The sequence below is a fragment of the Podarcis erhardii genome, assembly GCF_964252035.2.
Source record: "Podarcis erhardii genome assembly, chromosome: 1".
Taxonomy (NCBI): domain Eukaryota; kingdom Metazoa; phylum Chordata; class Lepidosauria; order Squamata; family Lacertidae; genus Podarcis; species Podarcis erhardii.
The window spans coordinates 48597049-48617594 of NC_138497.1; the positions used below are offsets into that span (position 1 = coordinate 48597049).

The following is a 20546-nucleotide window of genomic DNA, read 5'->3' on the forward strand; positions in this document are numbered from 1 at the left end:
TTTGGCTTCCTGTGTTGTGCAAACCAGGCCTAAGCAGTGTGGATAATCAGTTTTAATGTCAAGGTGTGTGCGCTAATGAGATTCTTCACCATTGGCATGAATACATAAAGCAATACATTTTTAAAATGGCACTCTCTTCCTCTCTTTTATTATGTTTCAAGGTATAAACTAGAATAGTTACAGTCCACAACTACTTATATTACAGTTGTCTTCAGTGATTATTATGAAACAATAGAACTAATATTTGTAAAAAGCAACTGTAACACACCTATACCCACATGTGTCCAACTAAAATTCATTTATCGTAAATGCATAATATTCCTACAGACAAGAGATGGTATTTAACGGGACACAGCTATTGGGGATTACACTTAGAAACGTGCTAAAAATAGAGACTAAGTTTGTTCAAATGATGACATCTTTCCTACAGCTTTTTCACAGCCATACTTTATAGACTTTCCTTGGGTTAGAACACATGCTGGGTGCTAGTATTAAGTGGATGCCTCAGTTTTTGAAGAGAGGGGAAAATAACTTTGAATAGCTCCTGTTTAAAATTATGGTTTTAAGCAGCTAAAGCACAAACATACTTCTTTGTTTTGTTTTAGCAAAATGGTTTTTTCTGATGATCTTGCAGCTGAGTACTTCCAGAATAAAGTGGGGAGTCTCAGGCCCTGGGGCCCTCCAGGCCTCAATATCTGGCCCTCTGGACTTTCCCCAGCCACAATGCACTCTACACCTCCACCTGGAGTGAACCTGGAGAGGCACCAGGTGTCCCAAGTCATAACAGATCAGTGTTGATGTAGTTTTAACATACTTGAATACCCACCACCATCTTCATCTTTGTGTGTGGCATATCCAGCCTTTTGTAATCTTAGCAATTATTTTCTTTTTAAATGGATGTTACGTAGTTCTTAAGGCAAACAGATTAGGCGTTATGTTTAAATTTGACTTGTTTCTCATCTGCAGCCACTTTCTCCTTTTCACCCTGCTCCAAATTGGGACAATCTAGATTAGTTACCATGTTACTTGGTTACCATGGCAGCTGATCTCAGCTTTATGTGTCTTAAGTTCTTCATATCTGTGACTCAATTCAGTTGGCTAGGTTTCTCTCTCTCTCTCTCTTTAAGTGGAGTACAGCATTGCTACTGCCTACTATATGTAAGGAGGTGAGGTGAGAGAGAAAGTATTTTGAATATGAGGATAGCTAATTCCTGCTTTGTTTGGAGAGCATCTTTAAAATCAGAAGTATTAATCACAATAGTATGCATACCTAGTTTGAGCTGCTAAGGAAGTATGGATTCTGCTTGAACTCATTGGATCATCAAGCGTGTCTGTCCTTGCTCCCTCTGCATCCTCTTTTTCTACCCCACTGTATCTTGACTATTTATAGCAGGAGATAGAAATTTTGTACCAGGAATACTGAGACAAAGTGCAGACTCTGAGGGCTGTAGCAAGATTCTGAGAAATCCAGCATTTGCATCTGGGAATAAGGACACAAGAAGAGCCTGCTGGACCAGACCAATGAAACATCTGGTCTGGAATCCTGTGCTCACTGTGACCAACCAGATGCCCATAGGAAGCCTTCAAGCAGGACTTAAATGCAGAAGCACTCTCTCCCATCTGTGATTGCCAGCTACTGATATTCAGAGGCATACTACTGCTGACTGGGAAGGTTGAACATAGCCAGTGTGGCAAGTAGTCACCAGTAGCCCGATCCTCCATGGAATTGACTAATTCTCTATTAAAGCTATCTGAGTTAGTGGCCAGCACTGCCCCGTGTGGGAGCAGATTCCATAGTTCAACCAAGCACTGTGTGAAGATCTTTTTTTGTCTGCCCCGAATCTTCCAACATTCAGGTTCCTTGGATGTTCACGTGTTCTAGTGTTATGAGGGAGGGCAAAAAACTTTCCTCTACCCACTTTCTTCACACCGTGCATCATTTTATACACTTCTGACATCTTGCCTTCTACTCCCAAATACTGAAACCTTTCCTCATAGGGGAGCTGCTTTTCTTGGTAATTTTGGTTGCCGTTTTCTGAGAAACCCGAGGTCCACTTCTGCAGGACTAGAGAGTGTTTTAAATGTTTCCTCAAATTAGCTGATTATTTGACTTCAGGGTGTTCAGTTACTAGATGATAATATGAACAGTTGGTACTTGAGACAGGACTGCTTTATGTCCTTCTGGCATTCACTGTGAAAGGACTTAAGCCCCAAATATCTGCAAGTCTACCTTACGCCCTACAGGCCCTCTGAAGTGTTAAGAGCACACCATTCTCGAGACATTTGTGGGGGTAGCAGCCACAAGATGTGGAATTTCCTTCACGCATACATGGATGTCCATAGGTGTGGGCAGTTGTCCCCCCCCCCCCCCGGATAAACCACCTGAGATATGAGACAAAATGTATAGATACTGTACACACACTATATAGCCTGCTCCCTGCCTTTCTATATTTTACTCCCTCCTCCAAGAAAAAATAAATAAATTCTGCAGATGCCCATGTCCACAGAGGTGCAACTGGCACCTTCATTTAAAGCGTTCATCATTTATTCCTGTATTACTGTGGTGTTGCAACCTGCCCATGGACCTTATGGTGAAGGGTGGGAAAGAAATCCATTCAACAACAACACTAACACACCCTTATCTTGCTCTGTATTGTTGGTCCCTGGGCTGGCCACTTGCACATACCAATTCTACATAGTTGTGTAGCTTGCTAGGCTTTCTTTAATGCCACTCCTCACCCCCTAAGCCAGTTTGTGCCAGCTTGATGCTCCCTGCTGATATGCTTCTTAGCTGCTGCTCCCCATATATAGCCCATTGGATTCTTTGTTTGCCTTGCAATGCCTTGTACTGACGTGAAACTCCCCTGAACCTTTTATGGTTCTCTGTAAGCGTTAAACTCCTATCCCTCTGGAGCAGCAGAAGTACTTTCAGTCAAGGCACTGCTAAGGACAGGAGAATTTTTCCCATCTGTGGCTGCAGGAACATAGTACAGATGCTGGCACAATAATTTTGCAGGGTGATGCCATGATTACTCCCACTTTGTTAGACCCAGTTCTAAGAAACATAAATCTTCCGTGCCCTTAATGTTCCTGCCCTCTTTTGAAGGCCATTCCTGCTTCTTGCGCTCAAATGGTATTGGCAGCAGAAGACAAAAGGTTGCTCACATTAGACATTTACTGAAAGGGTAATTCTTCTAGCTGTGAGAGCTTCTGCATACTTCAGTTGCCCTGGCATAATAATTGCCAGTTGTCTTTAGATGGAAGCCCTGCTGCAAATCAGGAAGGGTTTAGACTTTGTGTGACTTCTGTGGAATGCAGAAATGCTGTGAATATGCCCAGCCCAGCTTGCTAACCTGAATTTAAGATTTATACCTGCAAAAAGGCACTTAGTAATAGGAGCGAATGGAGGCTCTCTGTGAAGTTCATCTGCGTGTTGATTAGACTGTCACACAGCTGCTATGGTGTCGGGTTGTCAAGGTGCTGGGAATGTTTACATGCTCAAGGTTACCTCTGTCTCTTGGATACAGGACTGACTGTGATGACTTTTCACTTGCGCTCATGCCTCCTCCATGGTACCATTTTTGCATTTTTAGTTTTGGGCCTATTCTGCCCTGCCCAAGTCACTTTTCTATCCAATGTGAAATGGGGAGTGTATCTCAGGCTAGCACACACCTGCTCATCCACCAGGTTTCTAATTCCTTGAAAGCAGGGATTGCATCATAGTTTGAAGGATATGCTGAAATAAGCATGGGTAAAAAGGTAAAGGACCCCTGGATGGTTAAGTCCAATCAAAGGCGACTATGGGGTGCTGTGCTCATCTTGCTTCAGGCTGAGGGAGCCGGCGTTTGTCCACAGACAGCTTTCTGGGTCATGTGGCCAGCATGACTAAACTGCTTCTGGCTGAAATAAGCATGTCACCCTCTGGATCCATACATTTGGGATATGGGAGATAGCATAATCTGGAAGCTGGTTCAGAAACTTGTCTGCTGTTTGTGGCACCCCAAAGTTCAGTTGGGGGTCTTCCCCTCTCTACCAGTCACCTCACATCTGTTGAGCCCTCTGCTGCAATTGATTTTAGGTACTCTCTTAGCACCTAACTCCAGTAAATCTGTTTAAACCTATTGCCAGTAGCACCCCCCCCCCGCAACTTTATCCCCAAACTTCAGACTGATGAGCCAGTGTGATATAGTGGTTAAGAGCAGTGGACTTGTAATCTGGTGAACCGGGTTCGCTTTCCTTCTCCTCCATATGCAGCTGCTGGGTGACCTTGGGCCAGTCACACTTCTCTGAAGTCCCTCAGCCCCACTCACCTTACAGAGTGTTTGTTGTGGGGGAGGAAGGGAAAGGAGAATGTTAGCTGCTTTGAGACTCCTTCGGGTAGTGATAAAGCGGGATATCAAATCCAAACTCTCTTCTTCTTCCTTTCACAATAATGTATCCCATTGCTCAATTCCTGGATTGGCCATCACATGTGCTTCTATGTTCCCCACGAGGGCATGAAGATTCACAGCAGGACAATCCTAATCCATTTGGTAAACACTCCCCCTGTCTCGCACTGTTAACATTTGGATCAGCTTGCAAGGGGAGGCTATTTTGGCACCATCTCCGGCTAGCAGTATGTGCTCAGGCCCTCCATGTTCTTTAGTTTCCATGGCAATCACAGCTAGCCAATAGCCTTACCCTTTCCCTGGGCTCTCTCTTAGTAGGTGTCTCTCCCACGAGGTTCACTACACTAAATCATCTTCACAGAGAAGCAAGGCAGCTTCTCCACCTTACAAGGAACTTCAATTTCTTTCGTGCAATTTGGTGTTCTGTTTCTAAATTTGTATTGTTGCTGAAATACATCTCCAGCACGCTCACAAATTTGCTGCCTCCTACCCAAATTGGCAGCATCCACTCCTCAGTCTTCTGCCAGTCTTTTTGTATGAAAATCAGCATGAAGTACACATAGGCTTGATCCTCCTTCAGAGATGGGATTCATGTATGTTGGCCTGATTAACCTCTCCAATTTTCAATTTATTTAGTCAAACAAATGCCTCCTATCCAGAGCAGGGAAAGTTGTTGTGCCTTTTTTTAGATTTCTGTATTTTTCTACAAGTTTTCCTTTTTTTATTTCCAGCAAGTTGATGATACAAGATGCCAACAACCTGGCAAAAATGTTCTTTGCATGCTGGTTCCCCACCTACTTACCTCTCTGCATGCAATGATATTAGGAGGAGGGAGGGGACCCACCTGCTCCCTTTTGCCTCCCTACCCTTCCCATGCTTCCCTAAATATATATTAGACAGAGGGATCTAGGTGGAGGGGATGGTCCTAAATGAAACTTCCTGTGACAGAAGGTATTGAATAGCCTTATGCTGTAATATAGGGCCTAATATGGTTTTTTATTTGTCCATTTTAGGCTTCCATAAACCAACTTTCCATTGATATATGAGGTGGCTTAAAAACATTAAAAATCGAGAAATAATGATAATGCCAGCAATAAATAAATAGAATAACAATTGATTGGGGGCATCAAATCCACCTTACTGCCTCTCTGAAAGTTTGAGTTGACCACCCAATGAACCTGAAGAGAGGATTTGTTTAGAATAAGAGACAACAGATTGTGAACTTTAAAGAGATTCTTCATCAGATATAAGCGGTCACATAAACATTGGTTAACCATGCCAATGGTATACCATTAGTGTCGTTAATCCCTTTTTGCTTGGTGCCATGTGTTGGTCTGCTGATCAAAGTATAGAGATATTTGCCCCTTCTCTTCCCACAGTTAGTGCAAAGATGGCTACATCAGACACAGTGTCTCTCTTGTCAGTTATCTTGCAGGATAAGATGATGTGCTGAGGAGGCAGTGTTGGAGATAGGTCTCTGTGTGTCCTTCTCCTGTTACGAAAGTGTCAGGGATGTCACCAACACCATTCCCATATTCCACACCACAAACTGTGAAGAGCTGCCCTGAAGAGCACAACTTTGAACACTTTCTTCCCATCTCTCTGAAGCAGGGGAGACACTGCTCCCTTCCAATGGCTAGGATTATGCATGGAATATACAGTGGTGCCTCGCAAGACGAAAAGAATCCGTTCCGCGATTCTCTTTGTCTAGCGGTTTTTTCGTCTTGCGAAGCAAGCCCATTGACGGCTTAGCGGATTAGTGCAATTAGCGGCTTTTAGCGGCTTATCGGCTTAGTGGATAAGCAGATAAGTGGCTTAGCGGCTTAGAAAAAGGGGGGGAGGGAAAAAAAGTCGGAAAAACTCACAAGACATTTTCGTCTTGCGAAGCAAGCCCATAGGAAATTCGTTTTGCGAAGCACCTCCAAAACGGAAAACCCTTTCGTCTAGCGGGTTTTTCGTCTTGCGAGGCATTCATCTTGCGGGGCACTACTGTATATGGATGGATAGATAGATAGTCATGGTCACACTCTAAGGTGAGCAAGAAGGGTAGGGGACCAAGGTCAGCAGAAAAGAGGGGAGACAGGCTCCAGTCCTTGTTGTAATAGGCTGCTTATTTTGCTCAGCTATAATTTGAGGCTGACGTGTTTTGGAGATAAATGTCATTCATCAGGAGCAATAAGCAAAAGCAGTGAAAATAAAGATAATATACAAGAACAATATTAATACTTAATAATGCAAAACCTTATAAATTTTTAAAACTAATACATTCAAAAATTACTTATCAAAAAGACAAGTTATGATAACATTATTACACTTAGGAAATACATAGCATGCATATCTGAAGGCAACCCTGTTTAATGTTTGATGTCTTATTGTGTTTTTAATATTCTGTTGGGAGCCACTCAGAAGTGACTGGGGAAACCCAGCCAATAAACTGGAAATTTAACATCAAAAATCTATACAAGTTCCATTCTGTGTTTATATCTCTTCTCTGGTCCAATGGTCGCACTCTAAACTGAGAATTTACTAAACACAGTATTCACCTTTTCAGTGACGCATGGTGGTTCAAATACAAGGCCATGCAGTTAATATTTATAATGAATTCCTATATCTCAACTATTAGTCCCTGAACTCGTGAGAACTGTTCCTTTGGAAAATGGCAAGGAATTGTGTTTTACTGCCTTTGTTGTTGTTGTTGTTTTTAAACAAGAGGGGAAGAAAATAGGCTCCATGCTAAGCAGCTTAGGACATTGACCTTCATATAATCCAAACAGTATTGTTTGTGAGAACATAGAGATTTTCCTTAGCAGACAATGGGTTTGAGAAACAGTACCGACAGCATGAAATAAGACGTATTTGGGATATTCTGAAACTTAGCAAATGAAGGTTAAGACCTACTAAGATGGCATAATGGGGACAGCCATGTCTGTAATTCATATATTTGCTCCATTCACTTTTAAAGTGGGATATGGGGGTGCTCTAATTTTTACAGCAGAAGTTGTGCAAGGGCAAGTGGAGCTGAAGCCTATTTTCTTACTGCTCTTGAGTCATTTTGGGTGTCCTCAGTCCTGTTCCATTACCAGAAATGAGCTGAACTAGGAAGAAAAATGTCTTACGTGACAGAGCACAGTTAAGTAAGTCAATGAACATAAGCAGCTGCCTTATATGGATGCAAATTGTTGATCCATCTAGAAGTAATGTAAACACACCAGCAGGAGCACCAGATTGTTTCTGCTGGTGTGTTTGCACCACATCTCTCTCCCCACTGCCTCATCCCAACTCCTGGCGCAGTCACTCATACCCATTCCATAGACTAGTACAAAGACCTCATGGTGTTACAACTTGCAGTTACAGTGGTACCTTGGTTCTCAAATGCCTTGGTTCTCAAACAACTTGGAACCCTAACACTGCAAACCCAGAAGTAAGTGTTCCAGTTTGCGAACTTTTTACGGAAGTCAAACGTGCTCCATTTGGAGTGTTACGCTTCCAATGTGAGTGCCACACTTCCATTTGGAGTGTTATACTCTGACAATTTGAGTGCCACACTTCCGTTTTGAGTGTTATGCTGAGGTCTGTCTGTTTTTGCTATTTATTTTGCATTTTTGTGGCTCTCTTTTTTGGTGTGTGACTGTGTGGAACTCAGTGCAGCTACTGACTGATTGTGTGACTGCAGTACATTGTTTATTGCTTTTATTTTATGGATCAATGATCTCGTTAGATAGGAAAATTCATACTAAATTGCTGTTTTGGGGGTTGTTTTTAAAAGTCTGGAATGGATTAATCCATTTTGCATTACTTTCTATGGGAAAGTGTGCCTTGGTTTTGGAATGCTTTGGTTTTGGAATGGACTTCCGTAATGGATTAAGTTTGAGAACCAAGGTACCACTGTATTCGTTTCGTACACTTGTACCCTGCTTTATACCCAAAGAGCCTAAGGCCGTGTACTTGGTTCTCCCCTCCATTTTATCCTCACAACCACCCTGTGAGATAGGTTAGGCTGAGGGATGGTGAGTGGCCTAACAGGTGGGTTTCATGGCTGAGTTGGGATTTGACAGGGCCTTCCCAGTCTTGGGCCAACTCTGTAACCACTGTACCACATTAGCTCTACAGATCCTTGGCATACTAACAAAAAGTGTTAAGGCTGGCTGAGAAGGGCAGCTGATTGGACCAGTAGCCCACTTGATCCAGTATCCCTATTTAGGAATGTTCTTGAGGACCAAAGTAAGTTTAAAGGGTGGTTTCATGTATATTTGTGAGGAATCTGGCCACAGTTGAAAGAGCTTCCCAAAAGCCAATCAGTAAAGGGTGGCTGAAGTACTGAAATGCTTCAGTTTGGCTGCGGATGTATTAACTATACTAATGTGTAATCCTTTAATCCCACTAAGCATTTTACTTCAGTGACAGACACTGCAGTTAGCAAGTTCCACTGGCTAAGAAAGCGCTGAATGTGAAATCCTTGTTTTCTGTCAGATCTCTTTCTTTTTTTCCTGATTCTTCCTCTGGTTGTAAGGGAAATAATTCCATTGTGCTCTTAAACTTGTCAGTGGTTAGAGTGTCAGACTAGGACCTGGGAGACCGGGGTTCAAACCCCTACTTGGTCATTAATCTTTCTGGGTGACCTTAGGGGTCAGTCACGGCCTCTCAGGGTTGTTGTGCCAGTTAAGCAAGGAGGTGGAGAACCAAGTACACCACCTTGAGCAGCTTGAATATAAAGGTGGGATATCAATGAAACTAACAAATAAATAATAAACTTTTTTGTATGGATCCCCCTTTCAGACATTTTGGCACTCTCTGAACACATTACTCTGCTCCCCCAACCCTTAAAAAACAAAGCCAATTAACATCACTTTGCACCTTGGCACATTTCATTATTCAGTATTCACAAACGAGTTAGTCATTGCCTTAATTCTGTTTGTCTTTTTAAAACATTAAGGCATATGTGTCCTGTGGTACCTGAGAGAGAGAGAGAGAGAGAGATCACAGTTTATAAAGAATGAAAGAGGACTCAATGCAGACTAAAGGTGAAAATAAATTTATGAAAAGCAAAAGGTTTTCAAAATAGTAGGAAACTGAATTGAGAAAAGGTTGACTGTGTGTTAAACATGTCTCTTTCCCCCCTCTTACAAGTGACACTATTGATTTGATGTGGCACAGTAGGAGAGAACAGAGATCCGCAAAACTCTTTAAACTTTTAATTTTTTTTATATGCCACTTGATGGTAATAAAACTTCTAAGCAGTTTACAAGAAATGTTGAGATTTTCAGTAAAAACAGTTAAAAACAAATCATCCTACATTGAAAAGAGAATTAAATGGACAGTAGACCCAGGGATTTGTCAGTTTCCATTTTGGCAGTTTGGCCTAGACCTTTTCTCTCATTGCCGCTATTTGCCTCAGTCCCTCGGAAATTAGTTTTGGCACTGAGATCTGACTTACATCTTCAGCTGTGGAGGCAATTCATTCAGCTTCTCGGAAATCTCCTTTTCTTTCTTTAGCTTACCTTCTCCTTTTCTTTCTTTAGCTTACCTTCTCCTTTTCTTTCTTTAGCTTACCTTCGACTCCCTTCCCAACCCTTCCTAGGGTCTCTTGCTACTAAAATATCTAAATTAATTTTTGTTGCCTGCCTTTATATTTTTAGCAATGTGCTCAAATTATTTTTTTTAGCATTCCTTCTTGTCTGCCTGCATCCCCCCCCCAGGTTTGTGCTCCTTTTTTTGTTCTGCTCATTTGGAAAGACTTCCATTTTTCAAAGGAAGCCTTCTTGCCTATAGTACCTTCTTTGACTCTGCTCCTTAACCACGCTGGCATCCTCTTGGTCCTTGTGGTGCCTTTCCTGATCTGCGGTATACACTCCAGTTGAGCTTCTAATAGTGTGTTTTAGACAACTCCCAATAATTTTGAAGTGATGTGGAGCCTTTCAACTTCCCTTTTACAAGAATGCACGATTTGATGTTTGAATGTAGGTTGTAAACCACCTTGAGATTTTTCTTCTTAAAAATATAAAATGGTATAGATGTGAAATGAATTAGTAACAACCACAGTAATAATAGTTAATGGAATTTGTAAGCCTTGATATATGGAGATAGCTGTTGATTGTTTGTTTTAAAACAAATTAAATGAATGGATAATTTATCAATGAACGGTAGGTATGTTAAGCCAAATGGAGCCCCCGTGGTTAAAGGCACAATGTTCCTCAATTGAGTGTCAGGGGCAAACATATTTGTGGCTAGATCAGCCAGGCTTTTGCTCTCAGCCAGCAAGTCAGTTCTTAAGAACATGAGTGCAGCCACATACTGTACTCGTTGCAAACTGTATGTTCTTGTGGATTCATAGTTATGCTTGAGGAGGCTAGAACAGTTGTTTTCTTGACCCCAGGACAACCCACTATGGCACAGTGTGAAAACTTTTCCTCTACAGTTGTGCCAATCTCTGATTTATGACAGATGTCACATGCTCCATTCTTCAGGTTTCATAGCAGGGGAACAATAAGATTTTCTCCTTAGCCTGCCCTTTTTAGCTAAGTAGAGCTATCACTTATGATCACCATCAGGGAGGGATTTTTACACCCTGGTTTATATTTCTGGCAGCTGCGTGACAAAAGTGGCAGAGTTGGTAAAGTTGTTGAGCAAATAACTAGAAGAATTTAGAAAAAATAATAATGAGCCGATAAGACTTTGAACTATGGAAAATTCCTCTGCTTTCAGAATGTTGAAAGACTAGTGTCTGGTTTATGAGCCCTTCTGAAATTGAAGTTTGAAACCCAAAGTTGGCAAAAGAGCTCCCATGTTTTAAAAACAGAGTGCAGAATAGAGGTGAAAAAAATCCATCAGCATCTGATTTCATTTAGAAATGTCTGTTTCAGTGATGGGTGTGTTTATGCTGAAGAGTCTAGCACACAGTGAAAAAAAATCCTAATGCTCTCAGCATCTGAAAGCACCTTGGAATTGATCCTGTCTTTTTTTCTTTTTCTTTTTTTGTAAAAAAGCAAAATTAAAACTAGCTTGGCTGCTGCCTCTTAGCTGGGATGGTCACATCCTATCCTAGTTGAGACCTGGGTACACTGTAAAGCAAGATGGCCCAACTTTTCATACCAAGTGGGCCACAAGAGTACTTCGACACGGAACCCATGGACCACACACTGTCTGCCTTGTTGAGGGGTGAGGGGAGAGAGGTAAAAATTAAATGTCCCCCTCAGCTCTTGCACTGCCTTTTTGGGAAGGGAAGGGGTCCTAGATCCCTCACACCTCCTTCCCAAAGCTGGGAAACCACTAACTAGTGTTTGCGAAGGAGACATGGATGGGGTACATGTTCCTTCCAACTGTTCCTGTACTCCTGCTCTGACCAATCCACCTCATTGGTCATGTGGCTGAGGCCGATGAGAGTTCAAGTCCAACAGCCACAGGTCCCCCAGCCCTGTTTTAAGTTAACTCCCTGCTTCATTGCACTGCTGTAGCTTTCCATCTGCTTCGTATATCATCCCCCGCATCTAATATACTGCAGCACAGACTTTCCCAACCTGGCTACAGCTGGTGGCAGTTGTCCAAAACTTCTGGACGGCACCAAGTTGGGGAAGACGGCAGGATGTAGATATGGAATAGTTTTTGTCTCCATTATTGTAGCATCCTAACAACTCTGTGAAGGGGGGGGGGTCAGATTGGCACCCATCTAACTTTTCCCTGCCACAAGGCCTTGAAGATACTAGGCTGCTGTCCAAAACTCAAGGCATCAGCCATTCCCAAAGGCAGGAGGGGGCACTGTGTGTTATTTGCTGTAGTGCTTCATGATCAGCATGAAACTGGTGTGCTGACATGGTAAGCAGATCATGTGCAACATTTAATTTGAGTTCAAAAGTTAGTCCAAAGGCTTCTCCCCAGCCTTGCCTTCTAAGACTTTTTTAACTATGTAAAACTGGGGAGGGAACCCAAGATTGTTAATATATAGGAAAGCACAGGCTTTGTTCCCGACGTGTGCTACACTCCCTTTTCTTTTGTCTTGTATTCACACTTCTCTTCACTTCTGCTTTGTTTTTCAAACGGTGTCTGTCTGGTCATGTTTAGAATCCAGAAGAACTGTGGAATTTAACACCTAGCATTCTGCAGGTTTGCCTTCATTTCTATTCTGTCTTCTTTGGTCTTGTTAATCTTATGGCTGTAATTTTAGCCACTGCTGCTCAAACCCCTTCCTTTCTAGTATTTGTAAACTTTCCCTGCTGTGCCATATGTTAAATTACTCTTTTAGCCGGATACAGTAGCACAATATTGGTAACCTAGTCAAAGGGTTATATGTCTGTCAGATCTGAAGGGAGGAATGATTGGAAACTTCAGAAAAGTGGGACTTGGGCTAAAAAACCAAAAAACCTTTGAGTAAATGGAACTATTTCATGGATCGAGCACAAATAATTTTTTTTTTTAATTAAATGAATTTTGTTCCTGGAAAACAGACTTTTTTCTTCTTGAAGACACTGGGATGAAAATGTTTTCTGAAGAGCTGGATTTGGCCACTTGATACTTTGGATTTGTTTTTGTTTGCTTGCTTTCATTTATTTTCCCAATGACCCCTAGCAAATTTGTTTAAGATGAAGCAGCATCACTTCAGTGTTGATGCTGGACTTTTCTGGAGTCATTTTCTCCAATAACTCTACTTAGTCCATTCCAAGCACTGGCAGGAGCCTGGAGATGTTTGGCCAGACCATTCATGCTTTTAGCCCTCATGTGTTCAGGCAAACACTTGAACACAACCTGAAGGACAGAGAGAACACAGGGACAGAACACCCTCAATATTTTGGGTCTGGTAATGCCCCCTCCCATTTTGTGGTTGAACCTGCAACACTTTAAATTCTCCAAATGTACTCATCAACCCCCAAAGGTTGGGGGAACCCTGCTTTAACCTTATGCTTAACCATTTGAATTTTCTCCATTCCTGGAGTGTTGGACAAGCACACAGTATGGACAAAAGTTTCCAGGTGACCAGTTGGCTATGCTACTGAAATTAAGAGTACTATTAAGCAGTTGAATATCCTGTCAGCCAAGATATTATTTTTTCTTTGTATTTCTAGTCCACTTTCCACAATGTTCCCTCCCCTATTTCATTGGTCTTGGTCTTGGTACAGCCTTTCACCTTTTCCAACCCAGCTTTCAGTAACTGGAATCAGTGCCTCACCTTCTCTAAACTGAAATCTGTCACCTTAAGAAGATTTATGCATGGGTGAGGGGAAGGAGGTCTGCTTAAAATGCTGTTAAAATTGGTGCTGCTCACTATAAAAGACCTGGGCATTATATGTCTAGCTAACCCCCATCTTTTAAAGTTGCAGGTTAGTCTGCAGTCCTTTCGAAGTCATTTCAGAATTCAGTGCAAGCAATTTCTCTTGTGTGCCTTTTTCTGGAATGAAAGCTGAATCACTGGCAACTTATGACAAATCTTCCTAACTGGGCAAAACTGTTCTGCCTGTCTCTGCCATACATTGGGTATGCCTGGTGAGCATGCTGACCCAAGAAAAGTTTTCAAAACTGAAAAGATGTGAAAAATCTACACTTGATCTTAGCCAAAAGGGCGAGAAGCGATGTGAAAAATCAAGTTAACTGTTAAAACAGCTTTGCTTTGCAAAGAAGAGAGCTAATTGCAGTTTTGGCTCCCAACAAGTCAGATGTGGCTGGAGCATTACAAATATTTTGCATTGCCAAATCAACTTTATATTGAAAAATACATGGGTTGCATGTGGAAATAAATTAGGGCATTCGTTATCTAGATTACTTTCTTTGGCACTTTTATAAGATATTGCCCCTTACTGGTGGTAGGTTTGCTAGCTACCTTGAGGCTGTGATCAATTACTTCAGTAATTCTGCTTCCTCTTCCTCTTCCTCCAGTCCATGCCCAATTCTGACAGGGCCATGGGGCTCATGACAGCATAGCATTAGAGGAAGAAAAACTCAGTTTAAAATCTTACTGCTTTCTCTCATGCCCCAGCTTAAGGAATCCTCTTCAGCGGATGATCTGGAGCTCCCTGATCGAAACATAGCCTGTCTCAAGGGACTGTGAGGTAGACCAGGGGTAACCCTTTCTGAGCTTCAGATGCCAGGTAGCCACCAGGCCCTAGGGAACAGAGGTGCCTAAAGGTGCAGACTTTAGTTGCTGAAGTGCCCACCTAAGGAACAAAGACACTTTAGGAGTAAAGGAATATTTGTGAGTAAGCTAATGTATGTGAATAGTCCAAATCTGCAAGCAATAAAGATGGCTTGTAGCTGTGTCGTGAGTGGGGACTCAAATTAAAAGCCCTTAGTTCCAGACCGAGTGCTAGAGCAGCTTCTTTGCTCTAGTTCCCTGACTTCTGTTTATCTAGCTTAGCTGGTCACTAGATATCTCCCCACACCCTGTGTTTGGATTTTGGACTGTTCCTGTGTTGCCTGCATTTTGGCTCTGACCTTGCTTCTCATGCTAGTGCTAGTCTTATATTTGGACTTTTTAAGATTGGGATGGCCCTGTGAGCTCCCAGCTGTTCTTCCTGTGTGGCACCTGGAACAGCACATTTGCTGATAACTCTTTCAGACTCCACATTATTTGATCAAGTTTAATGAGATCATCCAGCTTCTCTGCTGTATCAGGTGATGTGTGTATGTGTACATACTGTACATACAGGAAGCATAAACATAGGATGCACATTTTATAAGCACATTTACTAGCAGCAGTTCTGTGGAACATTCAAAATATCCTGAATGAAGTGCATTTAAAACACACAAAATATGTCAACGAGTGAAAGACATTTATGTGGCAGGAGCTCACTTGGTCCCCAGAGCTCCTATGTAAACAGCAGCTGTGTTGAGATCAGTCCAAAGTTGACTGTTCCAGGTTTTGGCTCACAACTGAAAGAGAATTCGGAGGTGTAAACATTTAAAGGGCCGTGATACACTGCCCTTCCTCTGTCTTGAATCAGTTACACAAACAATAAACTAATAGTACTGTCATGGGGCAGGGGCAGACAACGCATGGGGAGGCAAAATTCCAAGGCTCTAAGATCCTCAGAAACCTTATTCAAAGGGATCATGATTTCATCAGCTTCCTCAGGAATTTATGCCTTTCACCCCTGCCAGGTTGTCCTGATTACCAATCTTCTTTCCTCACCCCATAGAAATGAATGAAGCAAAAGTATTCATTCATTTCTATGGAGCAGGAGACAGGGGTTGCAAATGCAGTCAGGAAAACCCTCACACAGGAAACACGATTTCCATCTTACAAGAAGATGCACCTGGAGGGGGACTTATTTTTGTTTACGGCAGCAAGATAACTTATCCCTTCTGGGTTAGAAGCTTTTGACTGTTTCAGGTGGTTGTTGTTTTCAATATGGAGTGCCCTTTTGAATTGCCCAGTGAGAAGGCTGTAGAATGCTTAGCTCTCATACTGATTCTATAGAAATACACAGTTTCTACTTTGCCCAGTGATTGCACCAGGTTCATTCTAGTTGAACTGGCTTAGGGATTATTATTTGATCATCTCGCCATGTGCTCTGGTATTTGTAACTCCAAAGTATTGCTACCAGACACTCCAATCTCTGCCGAGCAGTTCGAGATTTCAGCAGTCTTGGTGCTCAACCAGGGCTGGTGTTTCCTTCGAGGAAAATGTGGCATGGCGGAAGCTGTAGTGTCTTTATGAAATATGGTTTACTTCTACATATTTAGCCCCGAGTCTGGATGGAGCAAGGGATCAGAGCATCACATCTCATGAAGGGCTTCCTCCCTGTAACAGTGCAGCATTGGATTCAAAAGCAGCCCAAACGCCATCTCTCTGTCTCCTCCTCACAGCTTATCTGTCCCTCAGCCCGCATGGCCTCTGGCTCCACCCTTCTTCTTCTTCCCCAAAACCCTTGCAAAAAAATGCAACCCATGCCTCAAGTAAAAAGGACATTTCCCCCCCTGGGGTAACATCACACCCCCTGTAACCCTGGCAACCTCCCCCTCCCAACTCCGCTATAATTTTTCACTAACTAACACACAGCTGGGGGAGGGACTCCACCCCCTTATTGTTTTGCTGTGTGCAAGGACAGCTAGCTAGCCCTAGCTTGACTGAACAGCTGCTTTACAAATATGGTGGCCTCTTGTAAGTGACAGGAAGCTTAGGCCAAAAGGTGAAAGGAGGGGCAGACAAAATATTAAGGAGGTAGAGTAAAAGAGCAGATGTAAAGGTCAGTTAAAACTGGAATGTCACATTGAAAGCTGTCAGGAGACCAAACTGCCTATTTGTCTTTTTAAATAACTGGCATTTGTATGATTGCAACGTCGACATTTAGATTGCAAAAACTGTTAAAGGACTCAAGTGAATTATGACTTCAGTATTTTTTTTTTCCTGTAGTGGTGAGCTCCTCAGTGTTATTACAACTGTTTGATGGTCTGCTACTTAGTGATGAATTAATGCAGCTTTTACAAAGCAATATAATGGTGGGATTTACATAATACAGGAATTTACTGTACCTTTTTTATTTCTTCAAAATGGTGTCGAGAAGTGAGTTGTAATAAAATTGTAGGAATAAGGGCAGAACAGCCAAAGCAGCTACGTTATGCTGAGGTTGTCCTGCCCTCTCTGTAATGTGCAGTACAACTTACTCCTACGTTCCTGTTATTGTTGCCCAGAGCATTTGTCCACTCCTGCTAGTGACAGCCAGTGATGTGGGGGCTGGGAAAACCCAGAGGCAGGGATGGCTTACAACAAACACTCAGTTGCCCTGAGTGAGGTGCTAAGAATGTCTTCAGCAGGTAGGAGTTGCAGGCTCTCTCATTCAGAGGTAGGATAATTTGGGCATGATGCTGACCTTAGTCAAGCCAAAGAGCTATGCTAGTGGACCAATAGAACCTGAGGAAGACTGTTGAATTTATAACATCCCTTTGAGATGGTTGTTTTTTACCTTCTGATATATCTACTGAGTGGGTAATTTTGCCTTCAGCAGTATCAAGGGTGCGTGGCATATTTGTTATTTTTAGTCTTGTCTTTGTTTCATTACTGGGCACTTATGAAAGTTGTGACACTATGACTTTCTTTTGCATGTGGAACACTCAAAAGTTTTGTTGCTTGACTCTGACGTACCTGTTAATACAATGGCATTTGCTTTGTGAGAGTGGGAAGCCTTGTTTGTCAGTTGGCTGGTCTGCAATATTGCCCAAGGCAGAAACGGCTAGGAATGATCTTCTGTGATGGTTCTAATTGTGAGTTGTATTGCCTTGAAGTTCATGTTTTATATTCTGACTGAACTTGTTACCAGTAGCTGGAATGAAACAGAGTTGGGTGCCCTTTGTACAATTGCAAAACATTTCTCTTGTTCTAAAACCCTATGGAGATAAGTGTTTGCATCAAAGACACAATGTTCTAAGGCAGGATGCAAAGAAGTCAGATGAATGTAATGTCAGGGACACTTGACAGCAGTCTTGTTCCCATAGAGAGGGCAACTCCTTTCAACAGCTGTGGGGTTCAGCCAACCTGACGGAACAACTTCTATCTCCATTCAAATTGATATGCTCAAAGTTGATGTTTCTGCCTGTATGGGACTTATATTCCCACGCACCCCTCCACCAGGTTGATGGCAAGTTTGGAGGGGCATGATCTAGCTTGGGAAATGGCATAGAGTGAAAGGATTAAGCTGCTGCTAAGATCAAAACTGGAAACTTCAGTGGCAACTTTATTTTATAAAGAGTCAACAAGAGCTGACCTTTGCATTGTGTTTGTTTGGTTTGGTTGCATGTTGTTTACCACTGCTCCATTCCATTGTTGCAAGCAGTAATACCAGGTGAGATTAGTTTTGCAAGACCATGGAGCCTGCCACCAATTCTCTGTTCCAGAATTGGTCTTCTAAGACAAATTTCTCCTGAGAGGTTTCACATACACGATTACTCTTGTAAAAAAATGTTTGGAACCCTGCATGGGGAAAACGTAATTTGATGTGAGCGGGGGGGGGGGGGGGGATAGAAGCAGCTTTTTCCAAAATAAAAGAGTATCATGTTTTATTTATTTATCAATTTATTTATTGCAAATACTCCTTCCTCCAAAAGAAGCCCAGGGCAATATACAACAAAAGATAAAAGAATAAAATACATAAATAAAGAAAATGCATGGGAAAGCCAAAAATATCTGTAAATGAACAAAATAATACAAACACAGAATAGTCCACTGTGGTTAGGCATTTGAGGGCAAATTGTAAAGGCTGGGGTAAGTGAAATCGCCTTCAACTGATGTCTAAATGCAAACAAGTAGGACAACAGTGGACATTGCAGTTAGGGTGGCATTAATGGAGAAGGCCCTGCTGCATGTTCCCAAATCACAAATCCTAGGGAGGACTGCAAATAGACACACCCACCCTGGTAGATTTAAAAAATTGAGTCAGCTGGTATTGGAGGAGCTCCCAAAGATGCTTGTGTGTAACAGTTATTTAGGACATCCGGTTCATCCGCTGGTTCAGCGATGACATAGGAGCAAGATAGGAAGTTGCCATATCCAGAGCCAGACCTTTTGTCTATTTAGCTCACTGACTGGTTGTGAGTCTCCAGGGTCTCAGACAGGGCACGTTCCCAGCCCTGCCTGGATGATGCCTTGTTGAGAGGAGGTTAGGATACAAACAACCAAACAAATCAAAAGTAGCTATTGCAACATCCTCTGTAGCTTAACCAAAACAAAATTTACTGAGGCTCAGCAACGACAAAAATACATTAGTCTACTTTTCCTTCATGCCATGGCAATAAGGTGTGCACACAAATGTACACATCAAAAGAGTGGTTGCCATGGCCAAACTCTGTTATCTGCCACCTTCACTATCCTTTAGTTTGAAAGACTTGAATATCAGCAAGTCCAGCTCTGATTTGGGCTTAATTCTTTCTTTGCCCCCGTGCTTCAGGTAGGCTGTCTGGCTTTTTCTTTATTCATTTTTAAACAACAAAGCACTGCATCAAAGACTGTAAAATGCCTATGTGGATGATGGTGATGGGGAGATGGGATCACGACATCACAGCTGTCAGCCAATCAACATTGCTTGTGGTTTAAGTCTGTCGCAAACCTGCTGAATCCCAGTGGCAATGAGCGTGCTTCACTCCTAACCTGCCCTCCAGTGGGAGCCTCTGCTGGATCTGGGTTCTTTCTACGAAGAACATGTCAGGATCCAACCCATTATTTATGATTACACTTTAGTGTCATTCCTTCAAGGACGGTGTACACGGGGCACCTGTTTCCCCCCCCCTACTTTTATTCTCGTAGTGGTCCTTTGAGGTAAATCAGTGTGAGAGATGGTCGCCGGCTCCAAGGTCAACTTCATGACTGAGCTGAGTTTGGTAGCCGAATAATTGTTCCTGGAGAACCTGCACAGCTGCTCGCAAGAATCTCAGGAAACACAGGTGCTAGTATTCCGCTTATTACCTCTTCTTGTCCCTGTCCGTGTTTGTAAAGGAAGCGAGTTTGGCATCTTTCAGCAAACTTTCCTTCTTCAAAAGATTTCCCCTCCCACACAAGCACAACACCCCTTCCCATAGGAAGTGTGGCAGCACTTACTGGTTTCCTGCTGCTGACTGGCTTCTGCTAGGTGTAATTTAGTGTTGTACAGGGGAAAACAATATAATGGGTGGTATTGTTGTCAAGAGGGATGTTATGTTCGGGTTCTGTAATTCCATGTGCAGCCGGACTTTGAAATGTCTCAGCCAAGTGAAATCTATGGTTAGAGGCAGTGTTGGACATGTTCGGCACGTACAAGGGAGGCACCAAACCAAATCAAGCTGCTTGGTTTTCAGTGAAGAAAACTTGGGTTTCTGCTTTAGTTTGTAAAGTAAGGCCTTGTTTCATAGTCTGCATGCCAGTATTGTTTGAGGTGCACAGAAGAGTCCATGGTTTGCAGAACTTAGCAGAAGAACCTCTCATGTACAGCTGCCAACTCCTTTGGGCAGTGAGGGAAATGGAAAGCAAGTTGCCAGAGTACAGGAGGGAGGAGAGAAGGGGCAGCACCTGCTGCTGAGTGAGCTGCATAGTGAGCACTGGCTGAGGAACAGGGGCGGACGGGGGAGTGTACTGCCCTTCACCATTGGGGAGGGGGTACCATCGCAGCTGCCCCCCAACATGCGCCGCGCACCATGCCCCTGGGATGCGTGCCAGCCACCCCCCTACCTGCTCTTCACCCCCGGTGCCAGAGCATGCAGCTTCACCAC

General features: G+C 42.8%; 1 protein-coding gene across 6 annotated transcripts in view; it reads left to right on the plus strand.

The window, feature by feature from the left end:
- Window positions 1–20546, plus strand: part of ACTN1 (actinin alpha 1) — a 95645-nt gene that overhangs the window by 23025 nt on the left and 52074 nt on the right. The gene's annotated exons all lie outside the window — the stretch shown is intronic.